Below are 18,868 nucleotides of genomic sequence, written 5' to 3'. Positions count from 1 at the left end.
AAGCTGCAGAACAAGGCGGGAGCCCACCCCGACCTCACCTGGTAGCTGTCGCCGCCGTGAATGAGCAGGGACTGGAGGGTGCCACCCCTGAAGATGCCCGCCGGTGAGTCCAACTTGTAGTAGACTGAATGAGCCGGGAGAGAGCCTCGCGCGTGTGTGCAGGGACGGCGGCCATCTTGAAGTCAGGCAATCCTCCTGGGACACCCCCCATTAAAGTGAATTGGCGGCCATCTTGAAGTCAGGCGCCTAGGATTCACTGAGGGAGAACAAACAAGCATAAGCATACCCAGGATAAGTCATCAACAAGCACAAGCAAAGCCAAGATAAAGGAACAAACAAGCACGAGCAAAGCCAAGCCAAAGGAACAAACAAGCACGAGCAAAGCCAAGATAAAGAAACAAACAAGCACGAGCAAAGCCAAGATAAAGGAACAAACAAGCACGAGCAAAGCCAAGATAAAGGAACAAACAAGCACGAGCAAAGCCAAGACGAAGAAACAAACAAGCACAAGCAAAGCCAAGACAAAGAAACAAACAAGCACGAGCAAACCCGAGACAAGTGTGCTACAAACGCAGGTGCGAGCACGCAAGCCGACTGAAGTGAACTGACCCGAGCGCACGGGATTCACAATGTCGAATCAAGGATCACCGACCCGACAGGAGGCCAAACCCATCGTCATAGGGCTGTCACATCTGCGCCCTCCGGAGCCCCTGACGCTTGTAGTCGGTAGCAGCATGGGCCCTCGGTGGGAGGAGTGGATCGAGGACTTTGAGGACTACATCAAAGGTTCCAAGGTCCTCGGCGATGAGGACCAACTGATTGCGCTTCGAAACCTCGTGGGAAAGGACATTAGCAAGATAATTAAGGAAATCCCAGCTGCGGATGCAGGGACGTACGCCAAGGTACGGGAAGCCCTGGATAAGAAATTTTTACACAAAAAAAATGTAGACTACGAGAGGTATGTGTTCCAGCGGGCGCACCAAGTAAAGGATGAAGCGATGAACACATACATAACCCGACTACGACGGTTGGCACGCCACTGCAACTTTGAAGCATTCTCTACGGAGGATGCCATACGGCTGCGTGTCATTGACGGCTGTCAATCTGAGACCCTCCGAAGAAAATTGTTAAAGAAAAGTCACACCCTAGACGAAATAGAGGAACTGACGAGAGTGCATGACCAGACCGAGGAGCAGGCCAAGACCATGGAAGCAGGGCGTACGGAACGCCGAGAGCAGATATGTCAGGTGCGAACCGGTCGCCCTCGCCGAGGGTCCAGGGAGCGCGGGCGACACGATCGGCCATCATCGCGCCGGCGCCATTCTGGGCACCGTCGACCGGACTCGGGGAGAAACAACAGACGACATGATTATGTGAAGAAGGCGACAGCACAAAAATGTTACAGATGCGGGTACGACTTCCCACACTCCAGAGTGTGCCCGGCTATGGGCCAGCAGTGCCGCAAGTGTGGTCGGAGCAGTCACTTTGAAGCCATGTGCGGAGAGTATCGCCGCGAGAAAGGAAAGAAACCGCCCGTGACGTCGCGGAGTGACACTTGCCGGCAACATGCGCGAGCGGTGCATGGTCGCCCAAAGTCGTCATCAAGATCATCGCACTCCAGCAGGGAGTCGCGGACATCGCGATGGTCGAGGAGATCACCCTCTCGGGACTCTAGATCGACATCAGACGAACAAGAATATTCAATTGAATACGCGAGCATGGTTGCCGACCCGGACCAACTTAAGAAATATTCCCGACTGGACATCAGCGTCGGTGGACATGCCACAAAATTTGTGATGGACAGCGGAGCGTCACTAAATTACATTCCGGTGACGGAGTACAAAAAAATGAAACCCCTCCCGCGCCTGAGTCCTGCATTTGTTCGGGTCTACACCTGGATGTCCAGGAAGCCCCTCCCTTGCCTCGGGAAGTTTTCAACTACGCTGAGACACAACACAATGTCAGTTCCCGCTGTGATCCACGTCATAGAAGGGCCGGAGGCTGACTGTCTCCTTAGCCTGCCGACGGCCGAGCGGCTGCGTCTGGTGGAAGTTCTCTATCGCGTCAGCAATGACAATGACATCGTGTACAAGCCAGGCAAATCAGTCAACGTGGCTGACTACAAGTCGCGACACCCCAGGGCACCACACTCACTTGGACTGTCCGTTGTGGAGGAAGATGTCCACCTTGGGGAGGATCAAGCGCGACCGCCTGCGGGCCCCCTGGAGACCACCCCTCATGCCACCCTGAAAGAGTATCCACAGTGTCCAATAGTAGGGCACGGTGATCTTCCGGCCCCGAGTCAGATGACACCGCCGCCGCCTGGAGTGTGGCACGAACTAGCCCTGGACTTTTATGGCCCAATGCAATCAGGCAAATATGTTCTCGTAATAATGGACGAGTACTCCCGGTTTCCCATTGCCCAGTTTGTGCCGTCCACCAGTGCTGCCGCCACCATTGCGGTTCTAGATGAAGTCTTTGCAGCCTGGGGTGTGCCCAAGGAACTGAAAACAGACAATAGCCCATCGTTCACTGGACGGAAATTCAGCGACTTTGCGAAATCCGTGGGTGTCCGGCTTCGGCGGATAACACCTGTGTGGTCACAAGCCAATGGCACTGGTGAGAGGTTTATGGCCATACTCAAAGAGACTCTCCAGCAGGCTACCTGTGATAGACGAGATTTGCAAATGGCTCTCAACGAAGTGCTTCGAGCATATCGAACAACACCCAATGCCACGACAGGCAAATGTCCAGCGACACTCATGTTAGGGCGCCCCATCTGGACGCGGATACCCACTTGGGAGGGGGCATCAAGACCGGTGTCATCAGGTCATCTTCACCAAGAAATAGTAACTAACGCTGATCGCGCTGACAAGGAGAGCATGAGAAATTCTACGGACCACAAGAGACGAGCCAGATCTCTCTCGCCTCGGGAAGGGGATTGCGTCGTGGTCAAACAAGAACCAAGTAAGGAAACGGACTGTTGGTTCCGGGCAACGCCCCTCACAGTCACTAGACGAACGAGTACCGCGCTGACGGCTGAGTCGGAAAACAGGCGCACCACTCGCAATGCCCCCCACCTTCAAAGATGCGGTCTCACCATGAAAGAGACACTCACGCTGGGGCCTACAACGTCTGTGACTGGACACTGTGAAGGGCATGGTCGAACACCTATAGGTCAGGAACGGGACGCTGAGGGCGGCAATGGAACTGTGTCTGAAGGCCTGTCCCTCCGGCCAAGAAGAGATATTCAAAAACCGAGACGGTTGATCGAAGAGATGTGAGCACTGTCACAAGCTTTAGTAACAAAGGGGGAGATGTAAGGTTGTGAGCATTCTAGTAGCTGGCGGGGGCGGAGCCTTGGGGCGAGGGGAAGAGGAGGAGCGAGGAGAGAAGTGGGCAGTTAGAATAGGGACGAGGTAGAGATAAGGGGTAGAGAATAAAGCTCCTGAGAAATCGTAAAGGGCGTCTGTCATTATTTGTAGCACGATGCTACAAACCCCGTCTGCTAGAAAAATAGGAACTCCCTGTGCCACCTGAGTATTTTTAATAGAACACTTATCAGCAACACTAGCCTCTTGGACAGCAACCAAATATTACTGCCCAGTTGGCAAGAGTCTAACATGCTGAGCAATGCTCTAGCACGCAATGCCTTCTCCGACCTTCACTCTTCTTACACACCTCTGGCCCTCCTGTACTTTATTTTCTCTTTCACACTCTCATCATTTCTTCGCTAGAACCTCTTGGCATGCCTGACACTACCATTCATCCAGCCTTCCCTTCCTACCATTCCCAGCTCTCACTCCCATTTCCCTTTACCCATACTCAGCACTAATTGCAGCCTTTCCTTCAGCTTACCACTGTGCCATTTCATACCACAATTCCTCCCTCTCACTGCATGCTGCCTGAGACTCTTCATCCTTTATTTCCTTCTAATGTTACTTTCCTAACCTACTTCCCCGTCTCTATTTTACACCTCTCTTCTCACCAAGTCACTGTTTTACTCCTTTGCATCATTCTTCCTGTTCGTTGTTGTAGTAGTCCGTCATCTGTGTCACCCTCATCTTTCTTCCAGTGTTGCCAGGTGGGGCTATTTCCTGCACAAAGAAACCCACTGGCTGGGGTCTACATTTTGGGCTTGATTTGACGCTGTGGGTGTCTGATGTGAGGCGGTGCCCTCTTAATGCGCACACTTGAGAGTCGCATCGTGTCAGGCACTCAGAGGTCATCGCGTGGGCTGTCCCCCTCGATGTCTGCGTCAGGTCCTCCTCAGTCTGCACCCCTCCTCCCAGGCTAGCCCCCATCTCCAGCACAGAGACGGCAGCAGCAGAGACAAGACTAGGGAGACAGACTCATGCCAGGCGAGAGGAAGGCATCATGCTCTAAACTTGCATTATTCACACTATCCCCGAGGGGTGTTGCTGTTCGCATGGCCTTTGTTTTTAATTTAGAACGTCAAAGTGCGACCCATAATGGGTCTGTTTTAAGTGAACTGACCCCCCTATCCCCACTCCCACCCTCGCCCTCTGCTTTTAAAACGTCCTCTCCGGAGTGCTCTCTCTGAGGAGAGCCAAGCTCAGCAGGTTGGTCTGCACTGCTTGATGCAGAGCCTGAACCCGCGTGAGATAACACTGGTGGTTAATGAATTTTCTGGAGACGTATGTTTTGCATAGCCACAGATCTGACTCATCAGAAAGTAGGCCAGAGGATTAATGTACCTGTTGCAAAGCGCAACACAAAACATGCAGACCCATCTTGCCCGTTCCTCTCCCTCTCATCTCCTGCCCTTCCCCTCAGGCTCTTCTTGCTCGTCCCTCCTTCTCGTCTACTATCATTCCCTGCCTGTCAGACTCAAGACCTGCAATCTCTCACCCCACGCTCCCTCCCCTGGTTGCCGGTCCTCCCAGCACTCATCCCCTCCCACTCCCTCCTTTGGTAGCCTATCCTTCCCTTTAACTCTCACCACTCTCCCTCCCTATGGTAGCCTGCCCTGCCCTCCTTCGCCCCCTCCCTCTCCCCGGTGCGCGTGCGAGCGCTGGGCTCGGTATTCCAGGCTGCTGCCTGTCGCCCACGCCCAGCCTCCCTCCCACGCAGGATCTGCGTCACAGGCCTATGTGTGGGAGGGTGGGAGGGAGACAGCCGAGCTCTGAGCGGAAGATCCCAATCCGAGCGGCAGAGGGAGGAGGGAGGAGAGGGAGGCGAGGGGGGAAGGTGGGTGCGGAGGAGGAGGGAGGAAGAGAAGCTACCGTCCGCGCCCAGCATTACCACACTCCCACCCACAGCTGCAAAGGCTGCCCGGCTCCAGCACAGGCGGGTCCTGGGCAGAAGGGGACAGGAGACCCCTGGCCGCTAACAGACTGCCCACCCCTGTGGGCACCAGATGGGTAGAGTGACTGTCCTGCTGTCAGGGGGTGCTGTTGGCACTGAGTGAACGAATAAGGCAGCCACCGCCGCTTGGGGTAAGTTGCACTTACTCAGTGTTTGCCTCTTCACAGCTCGGGTAAGTGGCACTTACTCATGCTTAGTACTTTAGGGGACTTCTAAACTTTTATTTTTATAATTGCATCATTCAGGCGTACAAGGCATCTTGTACACCATCATATTCATAACGCAAGCATATCACAGGGTATCCGATTGTTCACAGGGCTGCAGAACAGTGCACTCTACAGTTCACGCGCGACTGCATTGCCCTTTTGTGAACGTATATGCTGTCCTACGCTATAAGCTTCACCTCACACTCAGGGAACTTTGCACTGAACAACTTGCACCGCACACTTAAGTTCTCGTAACGCGCAACTGCACTGCTCTGCAGTGTACCCTTGACCAACTGCACGTGTTTGAAATATACTTTTCAGAACCCTGTGTACCCTCACGTGCAATGCATGACACAATAATTCACAGTTCTGTATGCACATCGGAGTGCACTGCACACTCGTAATTTTAGGACACTTGGTTTGATGTGCTTCACTAGTTTATGCATCCGCTTGTGCTTTGCTCTACGCTCCACATCTCGACATACCTGTATTTTACTTTTCGACTCTTTACGCAGTTGCATACCGTTTACACTATGCTCTTAACACCGCTGCATGACTGCGCTCGCAGCCCCATCTCACTTAACATAACTATAACCCCCTCCAGGCGGCGAGTCTCCCTTCCCCGCTCCCCCCTCATTCCATCCAACTGCGCTCTGCTACCTTAAATCACCACTGACAACTTTCTTGGGTGCCTGAAAAGGTCGCAGTTTATTCGCATAATAACAGTTTATACCTTTGCATCACATTGTTCATGTTTAGGTACATGTTGCATTATTAGTATTCTTGACCCAGCTCTATCAATCACCAGGGAGGGGAGGGAACCCTTCTTTGGGTTTTCTGATTATGGGTCTAGGCTTCAGCTTGCTACCGATTTGGCAGGTCTCCGTTTGGACCTGTCTGGGCCGCAAGCGCCGTCCCGCTCGCCCTTTACCCTTTCGTGGGCCCTCCCTTCACCCAGAGGTCCCTGCCGGATGGCATCCCAAGGACCTTTCTTGAGCAACTACTCTATTTTCTTGCGACTGGGTCCTTTGCTTTTGTCTCCTTCTGAAACCCTGCCGTGAGGCATCCCAGGGTCATGGGAGAGGATTATCTCTAGTCTTTGCTGGCGGCGTGCCGCCCTCTGGCTCCCCCAGTGCCCCTGCCGTGCGGCATCCCAAGGACACTGTGAGAGCCTCCCATCTATCTTCTAGTGAGTTCTTCCCTCTCGTTTGCTAATTTAGTTAGGTTAGCTCCGCTACCCTCCACCATGCGGCTGCGACGCCCGACTCCTAGGTGTGGGTGGGTGGGTTTCTTCTTCCTTTGTCCAAGGCCCGGGGGGGGGATGCGTGACTCCAACAGGGCCCTGCGTCCCCCTTTTATCCCCCCCCCTGGCCCCTATGCTCGCCCCCTGATTGGGGGGGGGCTTGTTCCCGCCGATGGGGCCAATCCTGGCCACCGTTGGCCTAGCCCATATGTTAATGTAGGAGGAGGGCGGACGGGGGAGGGCCTCCGCTGCCGGATGGCGTTTTGCCCGGGCCTCTAATGGGTCCGGCTTTGCCTACCCGGCCCGGGTCCTTAGTTACACTACAGAACAGCAGACGACAGCACCTGATCAGCTCTTGTAGACTTCAGAATATTACTTAAACACGTGTGTGATCCGCTTGATGAAACTCGCCACATTAGACCTGCACGTGTACACTTTATTGCACTAGCGTCATGCGTTCCGCAGAAACGAAGCGTTTCTCACAGCTTTACCCTTTGCTTGTACGCTGCGCTTCGATGAACTATATAGATTTCTATCCTGCGCTGTATTGACACTTCCCATCAGTTTTCGCCTGAGCACTCTTTGCTTCACATTACCAACACCCTGCCTGTACTCTGCAGTGCACACTGCAAAGTACTACTACTAAATACTCCTGCACTTACTTTATGGTGTTGTATGCTATGCACCGTACAGTTTCTCCTTATCATACAGTATGTGTATTTGGATTGTGTACTTGACTACACCGTATGCCAGTTTTTAAAGTTCTGTTACTTTACTTACAAGCAAAAAGTACTTTAAAGTTAACCAGCATTCGCATTGCTTGACATTGTGTACGGCCTTCCGAGCAAATAGTAATGTGCGAAGCGTGCTGTACTCGTGATGTGCTGTCACGTGTCATTTGGGGGTACCACGTGACTTCATGTCATGATAAAGCTATGATATTTCGGGTCTCGTACCCACCTTGCTATTCATGGTTTTCAAATAAGGCAGGGCAGCGGGTTCATTTGACTACAAGTCCCAGAGTGCGCTGTTGCGTGAAAGGAAAGACTAGGACGTCAACGAGGTTTCCATATGACGGAATGATAATATGGTTCTCCTTATTTTATTCAGACGTGTAATACTTTAAAATAAATTCACTCGAACCCAAGGCTGCTCACTTGAATGACATATGCAGTAACTGAGCAACACAGTTCATTTTCAGTTATTTCCGCTTTTTGTGTTGTATGAAGTATTGGTCCTTCACTCGGTTTTTTGCTGTACCACCACAGAGGACCCGTTCTGGAGGAGGGGGCTGGGGAGGGAAGCTGGAGGTAACATTCCACATAAAGCGCTGCCTCCGTTTTGAACTTGGCTCTGGCGCATTTGAGGATGCATATGCAGGTAACACTATGAACGCTGCACTGACTGTACGTACGGTTCTATTTAGGTCTCGGCTAGCGAAGGCTGCGCTTGCGAGATTAAATGTTTTTCAGTAGTGGGGCTTGAACCCGCCCCTCTCCTCCATTGGCTGGCTTCCTAAACGGAGGCCAGGCATTGGAGGAGAGGGGCGTCTGTCCATTTAAGCCCCGTCTTTTTCGGATTCGGGGGGGCCTGTTTTTTAGTTTCTATCTCTCCTCTGGAATGTAAACATTCCAGCCAATGGGAAGAGGAGAGAAAGAAAAACACGCCCCCGAATCCGAAAATGGCGCTGCGTTTCTTCGAGGCATTTCTGCTTGACCTCGGATAAAGATGGTTACAAAGTCGGCGAGCTCCTGCGGGGTCCTGGGGTCGGTGTCAGCCATGCCGCTGTCGGTGTCTCCGAGCGCACTTATTTAGGTAAACTTAAAAAAAGAGAGAAGCTCGGGACAGTAAACACGCCTCGTGTGGCACAATGTTCATCGATGTATGCACATACCTGGCGCACATGACAATGGAGTGGCACGCGTGATATAAAATTGGACGGTAGATCCTTCTCGGTGGCATTTCACATATAGTGTGTAAATGATTTGGCGTATGTGATATAAAATCGTATGGAACAACCTTCAATCAGGATAAGGGAAAGCATGATAAATATTGACAAGGCACGGGTGACGTAAAATGACGGCACAACCTACAGCTACATAAAGAAATGAATGACAGACGTGATAAACAATGACGTGGCTCAGGTGATGTAACAGCGTGCACAACCTTCGTCAAGGTAGATAAACGCAACACCAAACGATAAACAGTGACGTGGCAATGCGTGCACAGCCTTCGTCAAAGTATATACACACATATCACGCACGATAACAGTGACGTGGCACGGCGTGCACAGCCTTAGTCAAGTTATATACAATACACACACATCACGCACGATAACAGTGACGTGGCACGGTATGCACGGCCTCTGTCAAGTTATATACACGCACATCGCGCGCGATAAGTGACGGGACACGGGTGCTATAAAATGGCACAACCTTCACTAAGGCATAGCAGGGCATGGCTCGGTTCCACTCAGTGCTGCTGCCTCCAAGCCACGGGAGGCCTCGCCAGGGCAGTGCCAAGGCCTACACGGTGACTTAACATTACAACAAGTGCTGTGCCCGCGGGGTGCAGGGGACAGCGTCCACCGTTGTTATGGTGCTCTCTGCGCGGTTCCTCAGCGCGACAAGGGGACCGCGGCCTTAGAACAACCAAAGTCCAATTCCTGCGAGGTATGTTAATCTCCCACAAATCCCTCGAGCGGCGGCCCGGGCTGTGCACACCCCTCTCTGCTATCCCGCACTGCACTGTGCAGGCCTAGCAGCAACGGGCGAGTGATGGGAGAGCCCAGTGCCAGTGAGTCCTGTGCACTGCCGCAGTGACTGACGCTGACACTGTGCACTCTCAGGCCTGGTCGCTCCTCTGTCATTCATGCAGCGTTCCATAGAGTGAAAGCTGAGATCTGACCCCATACATCATAGTCTGGGGCGCACTCAACTCAGCAGCAGACGCCATGCCAAGGCAGGCACTTTCAGCGATGTTCACCACTCTGTCACCCCGGAGACACTTCACTTTAAACCAAAGCCAGCGAGAAAGCTCAGTGAGCTGAACGGTCGCCGCTGTCACAGTGCAGTTTACCTCCGGTCGTGAGTTCGAACCCCACCTAAAACAGAAACAGTCTTACCGTACATCGTTACACTGAGTCACCTAACTTAGGAAACCATAACTTCTGTGGTTACAGTGCATAGAAATGGCATACGTTCGGTATTTAGCACTACATTCAAAAGAAGGTGCTATTAACATGCTTTATGGAGCTTGCGGGGTACTGAGTAGAGTGGCATTGGACATCTACATTTAAATAAAAATTGTACTGCAAAAATTATATTTGATTCCTGAGTGACAACTTGATATGGCCCATTTCGTCAACTGAAGCAGCTAGTTTGGGACCAATTGCTCAGAGGGCACCAAAGATAACAGGGCTCTGTAATTGCCAATATAACAAGCATTGAAAATGCAATAGGTCTCGCCTTTTATTAAGTTAAAGCCATTTGCTTTGCTGTACAATACCATTAGCAAAGCAAATGGCTTTAACTTGATCAAAGGCGAGACCTTGGTGCCTCTATGCGTGGGTGGCTCTGTCTGTTTGTGGGTTGCTCTACGTGAATAGCTGTGTAGGTGGCTCTGTGTGGGTGGCTCTTTGTGTGTGGGTTGCTCTACGTGAATAGCTCTGTGTAGGTGGCTCTGTGTGGGTGGCTCTGTGTGTGTGGGTGGCTTTGTGTGTGGCTCTGTGTGTGGGTGCAAATGCAATAGGTCTCGCATTTGAGAGAGATTAAGCTATTGACATTGTAAATAACAAAGCCGTTTCTTTAAATGTTTTAAAAACAAAAATAATGTCATGAGCAATGCCAATAGCTCTAACTTTAACAATGCCGAGACCATTGCATTGTAAATGCTTGTTTTAAGGTCTGGCACAGAGACAGTTTTTTCGCCAGTCTAATGTAATACAAATTATAGGGGCAGTGGGTCAGCTTAAATTCGGCCATTGGCTCTTTTGTACTGTGAGTGAGCATTTAGCATTATCACAGGCAGACTTCCGCTTAAACATATTTGCAATCAAATTCCAGGGGTTGCTGGCTAATACTTTACTCTGCTATTGTGTTTTTTCTTTCCATCCATTCTTGATCCCTTTTCTAATTTTTAGTCTTCTTGAGTGTTTAAACTATGTGTTCTGATTACAATAATTGAAACCCATGCACCTTTTCTTTGTACAAATAAGAATCAAATATTCCTGTGTTGTACATTAAAACTAAAAAGTACACCTATTTGATGTTAAGCACACACACAGTACTATTCAATTATATGTGATGGTTAATTTTTACAGTTTAATATTTTTATTGCAAACACACAACTAGGCAGGTCTAGATATTGTCATTTTTTAATTTGTTTTCTTGTTTATATTTTTGTTGCATGTCTCTGCAGTAAAAAATGAACCATTGCACCATATTGCCATGATCAGACCTATTGGCTTTACCAATGCTTGTTCTTAGTATTTGTTTTCAATCACTGAGGTAGCTTCCTTCTTTTTATTTATATTTCGCCAATTCAATTTAATTTATCCGTTACAGCAGGACCAGACCTCCAGTGAAGATTGTTGCTATTCTTGTGGACTATATACTTCAGAAATAAGCTTGTGTGTATCGGAACGTCCCCTGGTTGTCCCTCGCCGCAGCCACATCTCACCCTAGCTGAGAGTCCTGCACTGTCTCCCCGTCAACAAGAAGATAACCTTCAAACTCCTCACCCACGCTCACAAGGCACTCCATAACACTGGACCAGCGTACCTCAACAGCTGACTCTGCTTTTACATCCCCACCCGCCAGCTCCGCTCCACAGACCGCGGCTTCGCCTCTGTTCCCCGCATCCGAAGAGGGACCGCCAGCGGCAGATCATTCTCCCACCTTGCCACCAAGACATGGAACACCCTCCCCATCCGCCTACGGCAGACCCATGACCTACTGACCTTCAGAAGACTCCTCAAGACTTGGCTCTTAGAACAGTAGCAGCATTCTCCCCCCCTCCCCCCGCCCCTTAGCGCCTTGAGAACCTCACAGGTATGTAGCGCGCTTTACAAATACTATGATTGATTGGAGTTCTGTAATGATGGCCGTGTAACTGTGGCGGCGTGGCCTGATGCTAGCGTTGCGGGCTTAGAGCAGGGATCACGTAGTGGACACAGTAGCGGTGTAACACGCTAAACCTCGTGTCACGCGAGGTTAGCCCCTTTTATTAGCTTCATTCACATAAGGACGCCAGTCCAGACCACGTCTGGACGTCCTTACGTGAGTGAAGCTAAGAAAAGGGGCTAACCTCGCGTGACACAAGGTTTAACATGTCTGCTCAGTGGTTGTCAGGGTGCAGCTGGCATATGCGACAGGATCACAGTTTCCTCAGTCCTGGAGCTGAGACAACACAGCCCCTGGGCCTGTGGGGCTTGCATCTACTGCGAATTCGGTCTCCTTTAAAGGTTAAAGTATGCCATGGTGGTGTTGGCAGAAAGGGCTGCTTCAGTGTTCTGGCCTGCCTGCTTCTACTTTTCACCCCACAACCATGGGGTGGATGTTTTTCGCTAAGTCTCGTAGGAGTCCGGTGAGGTCGTAAATGTTTTTCATAAAATGGACGTAGTATGTCACCATACAGAGGAAGCTTCAGACGCCTGACACTGAGGTGGGGACTGGTGCTTCTTGGATGTCTCACACCTTGGTCGGATCTGCTGTAATGCCTTCTCTGGAGAATTGGTAGCTAAAGTAACTGATGTTGCATTGTAGAAACTCACACTTTTCACGGTGTAGAATCAGGCCTTTGGCTCAGAGTTGTTGAAAAACTGCTCTGAGGTGACACTGTAGTGTGGGAGCATGTACCAGAATGCCATCGCTCACATTGAGGACCCCCTGGCAGACCTACCAGTACGGTCCGTATGATGTTCTGACAAACCTCAGCAGCACTTGAGATGCCAAAGTTCAGCCTGGTGTACCTTCTGAGGTCCACACGTGTTGAGCATGTCATTATTGGCCCGGAGTCTGGGTGGAGGTGATCTCATGATATCTCGACCTCAGTCCCATTTTGGAGAACCATTGTTACCCAGCTAGTTCCCCAATGATGTAATCTATTGTGGCTGTAAGGTGGTGTTCCCTCTTGATGGCCACTTTGGGTACCCTCCTCTTGATGCAAATGGGTACCACATCTGGCTGCTTCTGTTTCTTTGCCACAACAGTTGGGGAGACCTAGGGGTGGGCCAGACAACTCTTTTTTTATTATGCCAATGTCCTCTAGTTTTCTCAACTCTTGCTCCACTTTGGGGCGCAGATGGAATGTCACTCTACTGTGGCAGAGCGCTACAGATTCGATTGAGTTGGTGATGTGCAGTCTGATTGCTGGGCCTTTCAGGCATCCAATGAGTTCGAATAGTGGGGCAAATACATTCACTAGGGTGTCGATGTCGCTGGTGTGTATGTTGAATGCAAAACGAATGAGGTCAAGATCTTGTACAGTCTGACAACTGATCAGGAAACACTGCCCTTTCTGGAAACATAGTTTTTTGCGTTTGTGGTGGTATCCTTATAGTGAATGACGGTGCGAAAGACCCCTGCAAGCTCTAGGGGGCTGTGGTTGCAGAAGGCGTAGACTTTGACTTTAGCGTGGCTCAGTGCAAGTGGTGTCGGTAGATCACTGAAGATGTCGGCAACCATGAGATATATTGAGGCCCTTGTGTCGATTAGTACTGTTATTGACTGACACTGGATTGTAACGTCGCATCTGGCAGATGTGCGGGTTGATACTCAATGTGGTTTAATGGCATGCACTACATGGATAATCTCTTCATGATCCTTGTCCATGTCGCTCTTTTCAGCTGTTTTGGAGAGAGCGTTGAGTGCTCAAACTCTTTGCGGGCCTTGGTATTTGCTGGTTTGGGAGTAGATCGATAGACCTTGGTGAAGTGGTTTCGCTTGCCGCATGCTCCACACTTTTTTACAAGCCATGGGGAGGCCTCCGTTGGTGGCCATGACCAGGCAAGATGTGGCGTGGCTGCCTGCGGGTGACGGACGTGGCAGCTGCAATACAGAGATGTGGTGGCTGCAGGAGCGGCTGGCCGGATGGTGTAGCAGGTGGCCGCACCCTGGGGGAGTGAGGCCCTTGGTGCCGGTGAGGTGGCTGAGAGATGGCTGCTGGTATTGAATGCGGTGGCTCTGGTAGAGGCCAACAGCATGGTGGGCACACGGCTACTTAGCTCAGTGCCATGTGCACGCGAGGTGAGGTATGTGGGGACCTAAAGTACAAAGGTCGACTCCCTCGTCACCAATGTGGTGGCGCGGCCCTGCACTGGCATTGTGGGCATACAGCAGGAATCACGTACAGGTCACAGTAGTGGTGTAACACGCTAAACCATGTGTCACACGTGGTTAGTCCCTTTTATTAGTTTCACTCACGTTGGGACCCCAGATAAGACAATTGGTCACATGTCTAAAGCTATTTTGTGTTCACAAACAGGCCAATTCGCAGAATCAGCCATTTTGCGAGCGCAAAAAAGGCTTTTCCAATGTACCAACCGCAATTTTGTGATTCTGTAACCTGTTACCGAATTGTAAAATGGGTTTGCGAGTCGGTGTTAGGAAGGGGCGTTTCAAGGGCGTCTTTTGCTATAGCGAGTCGCAGAGGTATGTAGAAAGTTTACTATCAGATTCAATCTGAAGGTAACTCATTTGCAAATGGGAAGGAATACCCAGGGGACCCCTTCCACTTTGTGAATGGTAGCGAAAACATTTTTTAAGAGAAGACAGTGGTCCCAATGACCACTGCCTACTCTTAAAAAAGAAAACTTTGAATTATATTCTTTAAAACGCATCCCATTTTTCATTAAGGAAAACGGGCTGCGCTTTTAAGCCAGCATTTGCAATGCAATAGGTCTCACATTTACGAGAGGTTGAGCTATTGGCGTTGTAAAGGACAATGCCTTTTATTTATCTGTTTTAAAAACAACACATTAATAAAAGGCATTGTCATTTACAATATCAACAGCTTAAACTCTTGCATATGCGAGACCTATTGCATCGTAAATGCGTTCGGCGCCCGTGCTATAAAGATAAAATTAAGTGTTAGGAGAGAGCGTCTCCTACCTGCAACAGCAGGCAGGATAAAGCTTTGTGAGAAAATAGTGCTTGGAGGCTAATTAAAACCTACTGAGTAACAACATACTTAATAGGGTTGTCCTCATGGTAGGTTTCAAAATGAGACAAGGTGGTACTAAGGAGGGACTACTAAGCCTATTGACAAATGAAAAGCCACAGTTTACAGTGGCCAATGACACAAGCCAATGAAAAATATGGCCGGAGAGTGGGCAGAGCTTCAAGTCTATACCTGAATACAGCATGCCTCGCAGAGCAGTGCATACTGCCCGGACTCGACCTAAATAATGATTGCTTAATTTAAAAGAAATCACGGACATGGTGGTCTGCTGACCCCAGAAGGCCACCATCCCCGTGATTTTAGTGATTCCCAATGGGTCACAAATTGCAACCTACCTCATTAATATTCACGAGGTTGGTCGATTTGTGACCCACTAGGAATCAGACATTAGGAATAGCTATTACCTAATTGTGATTCGTAGAAAATCGAAATTATGTAAGCGCTATTTCCAAAATTGATACATGTGACCTAAAGTATGGACGTCCTTGGGGCATACATGTATTGGTGCAAAAACTGTAACATTAAAGAAAATTAACACACCTCTGCCCCTGTGATCATGTTGGTACACCCACCACGGCACCAACTGGCGAGCAGAGTGTGATACTACAATAACCAACACTAGAATAGGTGGTACCTCTGTACAAACAGTGCACTGATGCATAAAGCAGTCTGGTACAGTTGGGCATGTCTGTGTGGAAATCATGTTTTTTTTTTTTAAGGGAGAGGAGCCTGACTGTGTGTGTGTGTTTCTGTACTTATGAGTTTCTTCCTGCCTTTTGCCCTGGGGGAGAGGGTGGTGGATCCGTGCCTGCTGCGTGGGTGATTCCCAGAGAACTCCACAGCAAGAGGGATTTGGGAGTAGGCGTGCTTTAGCTGCAGTTGGAAAGCAACCATATATCATTCCATTGTTTGCCTAGCTCATGAAAATGTTACACAGAAGTGAGTGTGTGAACTTGCCGCTGAGTAGAAGTGACCTAGTTTGGGTGTTAGGTGCACTTTCTGTCTCTAATATCATAGAATGACGTATTTCAGACTTGTTCTTTTTTAATTTTATTGCATTAGAACATGTTTTCCTGAAATTAATTCAAACCACAGTGTTAAATGCCTGCACCAAAAACATTTGCAGGCATATGCAAAAAATGCAATGTTAAGGTGACAATTGCAAGCCTGCTTTTGATGATTTGCACTGCAGAACAGTCTTTAACGTTCGAAATCCGTGTTTATAGTGGTTGAACTGAGAAATGTCTCTAGAAATTATATAGTGAACTTCTAAGATATGGTCATTTCTTGTTTGGTTTTCTTGGTGTCAACCTAGCTCTCCCTCCTGCCGTGCACACCTCATTACATTTTACTGACTCATCATTTAGTTGTGTAGTTGTTTTGAGAAACATAAAATACTGGGTTCAGAAAAAAAGATCTGTGTTTTTGTTTCACAGATCATGTTATTACGTTAATTACACGATTTGGCCTAACAAGGCTTTTGGTAAAGTAGGTACCATAATGTATTAACAACAACAATAATTCGTGCTTTGTTCCAGTTTGGAGTTCTATAAATAACAGGTCTTCCTGTCACTAATTTTATCAGTAATTATTTTCTTGACTTTGAAAGGATAGAAATATGAGAAGATTTGCCAAAATGTAAACCAGGATGTGGGGTTTCACACACATCTCACAGTGACTGCTTAACTCACACTGAGCTAACTTAAAGGCTTGCCATAGAACTTGTATTAGAGCGAAGTCATAAGGCAAACCCGTACAGGAAGTAGGTACTCAAATATGGGTGCTTCGGTCTCAACTGAGGGCGACTTCACCACCTAGAAATCAAATCAGGTGATTCCTGAGACTAAGTCCTCCCCACAATTTTATCCTACTTGGGTCAGACCATTGCTGTCAGTTGTAGGTCTTACTTATTTTACTTCTTTGAGGGTAGGATGATGAGGGCCATCGATGCACCCATTCCACTACTGATTTGCACTAGGATGATACAGAAGGGTAGAGAGTAAGGCACCAAAGAAATGGAGCAGAAGGATGGAACGTTCCACGAAGAAAATAGCAAAAGACACCTACGAGAGTGACAAGTATAATGTACAAAACCCCTTGAAAATATATACAAACAAAAATAAACCAAACCATAGTAACTGACCAGACCAGGTAAGGGTATGACAAGCTCCTTTTACCATGAAGAGAGACGATGCGTCCTTGGGAGAGGAACTTTTGCCTTCTCCGAAAGGCTTGATCAGTTTTATTGCATGTGAAACTAGCAAAGAGCTCGATCATGCATGTTACATGAACTACATATGTGTTAAACGTATTACTAGTACAGCACGTGATAGGACACTTGTGGTTATTGTACATCAAGAAAAATTGTAGACGTCACATGCCCTGTACAGCAGCAAAAAGGAAAATAATGCAAATTAAACTAAGGTGGGAATGAAAGAACACATTGAAAGCCATAAGATAAAATCCTCTGTGGATAAGGAGAGTTGTAGTATGGGTATTAGTCGACAGGGTTGTGGCAGCTCAGTTATGTAGGGTTAGAACTTGAGCTTCAGTATACACAACCACACATCAAGCAGCGGTATTATATATAGACCTGCAAGCTAGCCTGCACTGCATGCCATGTTAGCAGAACCTACACTCTGGGTATTTTCATACTGAATGCCGCTGCAATCTAAGCATGAGCCTCCACAGTTTAAAATGTTAAAATCACCTCATCCCTGAATCCAGCAATGAGGTATCTCCAGAGACCTTTGGTTTCTAGCAAGCTTTTCTGCTCATTGCCCAGTCCTTTACCTCTCCTCACCAGCGACGCCAATGTGGAGTGCCAAGACATAGCTATTACTCTCCGAGCCAACAACAGTGCCAGGTTCAGAGATTTGTTCCACACATTCTTTGGCTTGGAACCTATGAAGAGTCCCAAGAGGTATTGTGTTGATGTGTATAGATCCTTGCGTTCTAATTTCTCCTCCAGGACCTCCGTGATTTGCTTGCAGTACCTATTTATGATAGGGCATTCTCTTGCCATATGGAAGAAGTCTGCATCTATTTTTATACATCTCGGGCACGATAATGTAGTTTGCACATGTACCTCGTTGCGCCATGTTGGAGTTAAATGTGTCCTATGAATGTAGTTAAACTGCATGGACTTGAAACATTGATTTCTAGAGACCCTGTATTGTCTTCCAGTTTCCATCATCCAACTCCCCACTGAGTTCCATGTATGTCTCAGACTCCCTAGGATGATCTTCATCATGGAGTACAGGTCCCGTAGAGCTCTGTGACTTGTATTCTGCTCTCTCATATGGTGAGCATAATTTGCAACGGATCATCGGTTTGGGGTTCTTCTTCACTGCTACCCGACCTTGTGCAAAGGACATTAACAAGGAAACCATACAGTAGAAATTGACAAACTGAGAGTCTGCCCTATTCTATCAGTTGGTCTATCGTCTGTATCACCCCCTAAATGTAGCAGTCGCCTGCTGTCTTTACACCCGCCCGCCTCCAGGGTTCGAGCTGCACAGTTCTAAATAGACCTCAGAGCTTTAGAAGGACCATCAGTGGGATTGATGGGGAACATAATGGGGTCTGTCTGGCCAACACCATGCATCTACTCCATCATTTCAGTGCAGCTTGGATCAATCTTGTTCCCGAGATCGAGGCATCACCACCTCATATAGTAGAGTTGTCACAACACCCTCTGCCAGTACATTTCCAGGCACTCCGGTATTTTGGAGGTGTGCATTCCTAACCCAGTGTGCTAACCTTAGCAGTTGTGCTGCCAAGTAGTGTTAAAAATCCAGAGTGTGTTAGTCATCTTCCATTATTGGACGTTTAAACTTGTCTAGATCAGCTCGTGTCTGCCACTGCCTGAAATAATCTGATCCAATAAGGAATTAAGTTCTTTGAAAAC

General features: G+C 48.8%; 1 protein-coding gene across 2 annotated transcripts in view; it reads left to right on the top strand.

Annotated features, from left to right (window-relative positions):
- The first annotated feature begins 5,016 nt into the window (after positions 1-5,016).
- Positions 5,017-18,868, top strand: part of NAB1 (NGFI-A binding protein 1) — a 136,937-nt gene continuing 123,085 nt past the window's right edge. Inside the window, exons 1-2 of one of the 2 annotated variants that reach the window (XM_085648795.1) lie at positions 5,264-5,459; positions 11,343-11,828. The gene's annotated coding sequence lies outside the window, so the exon portion shown is untranslated. Of the gene's footprint in view, positions 5,460-11,342; positions 11,829-18,868 lie in introns of both variants that reach the window. The other variant, XM_085648794.1, reaches the window with a different exon arrangement.

The sequence above is a fragment of the Triturus cristatus genome, chromosome 3_2, assembly GCF_964204655.1.
Source record: "Triturus cristatus chromosome 3_2, aTriCri1.1, whole genome shotgun sequence".
Lineage (NCBI taxonomy): Eukaryota > Metazoa > Chordata > Amphibia > Caudata > Salamandridae > Triturus > Triturus cristatus.
This window is presented reverse-complemented; position numbering and strand designations above follow the sequence as displayed.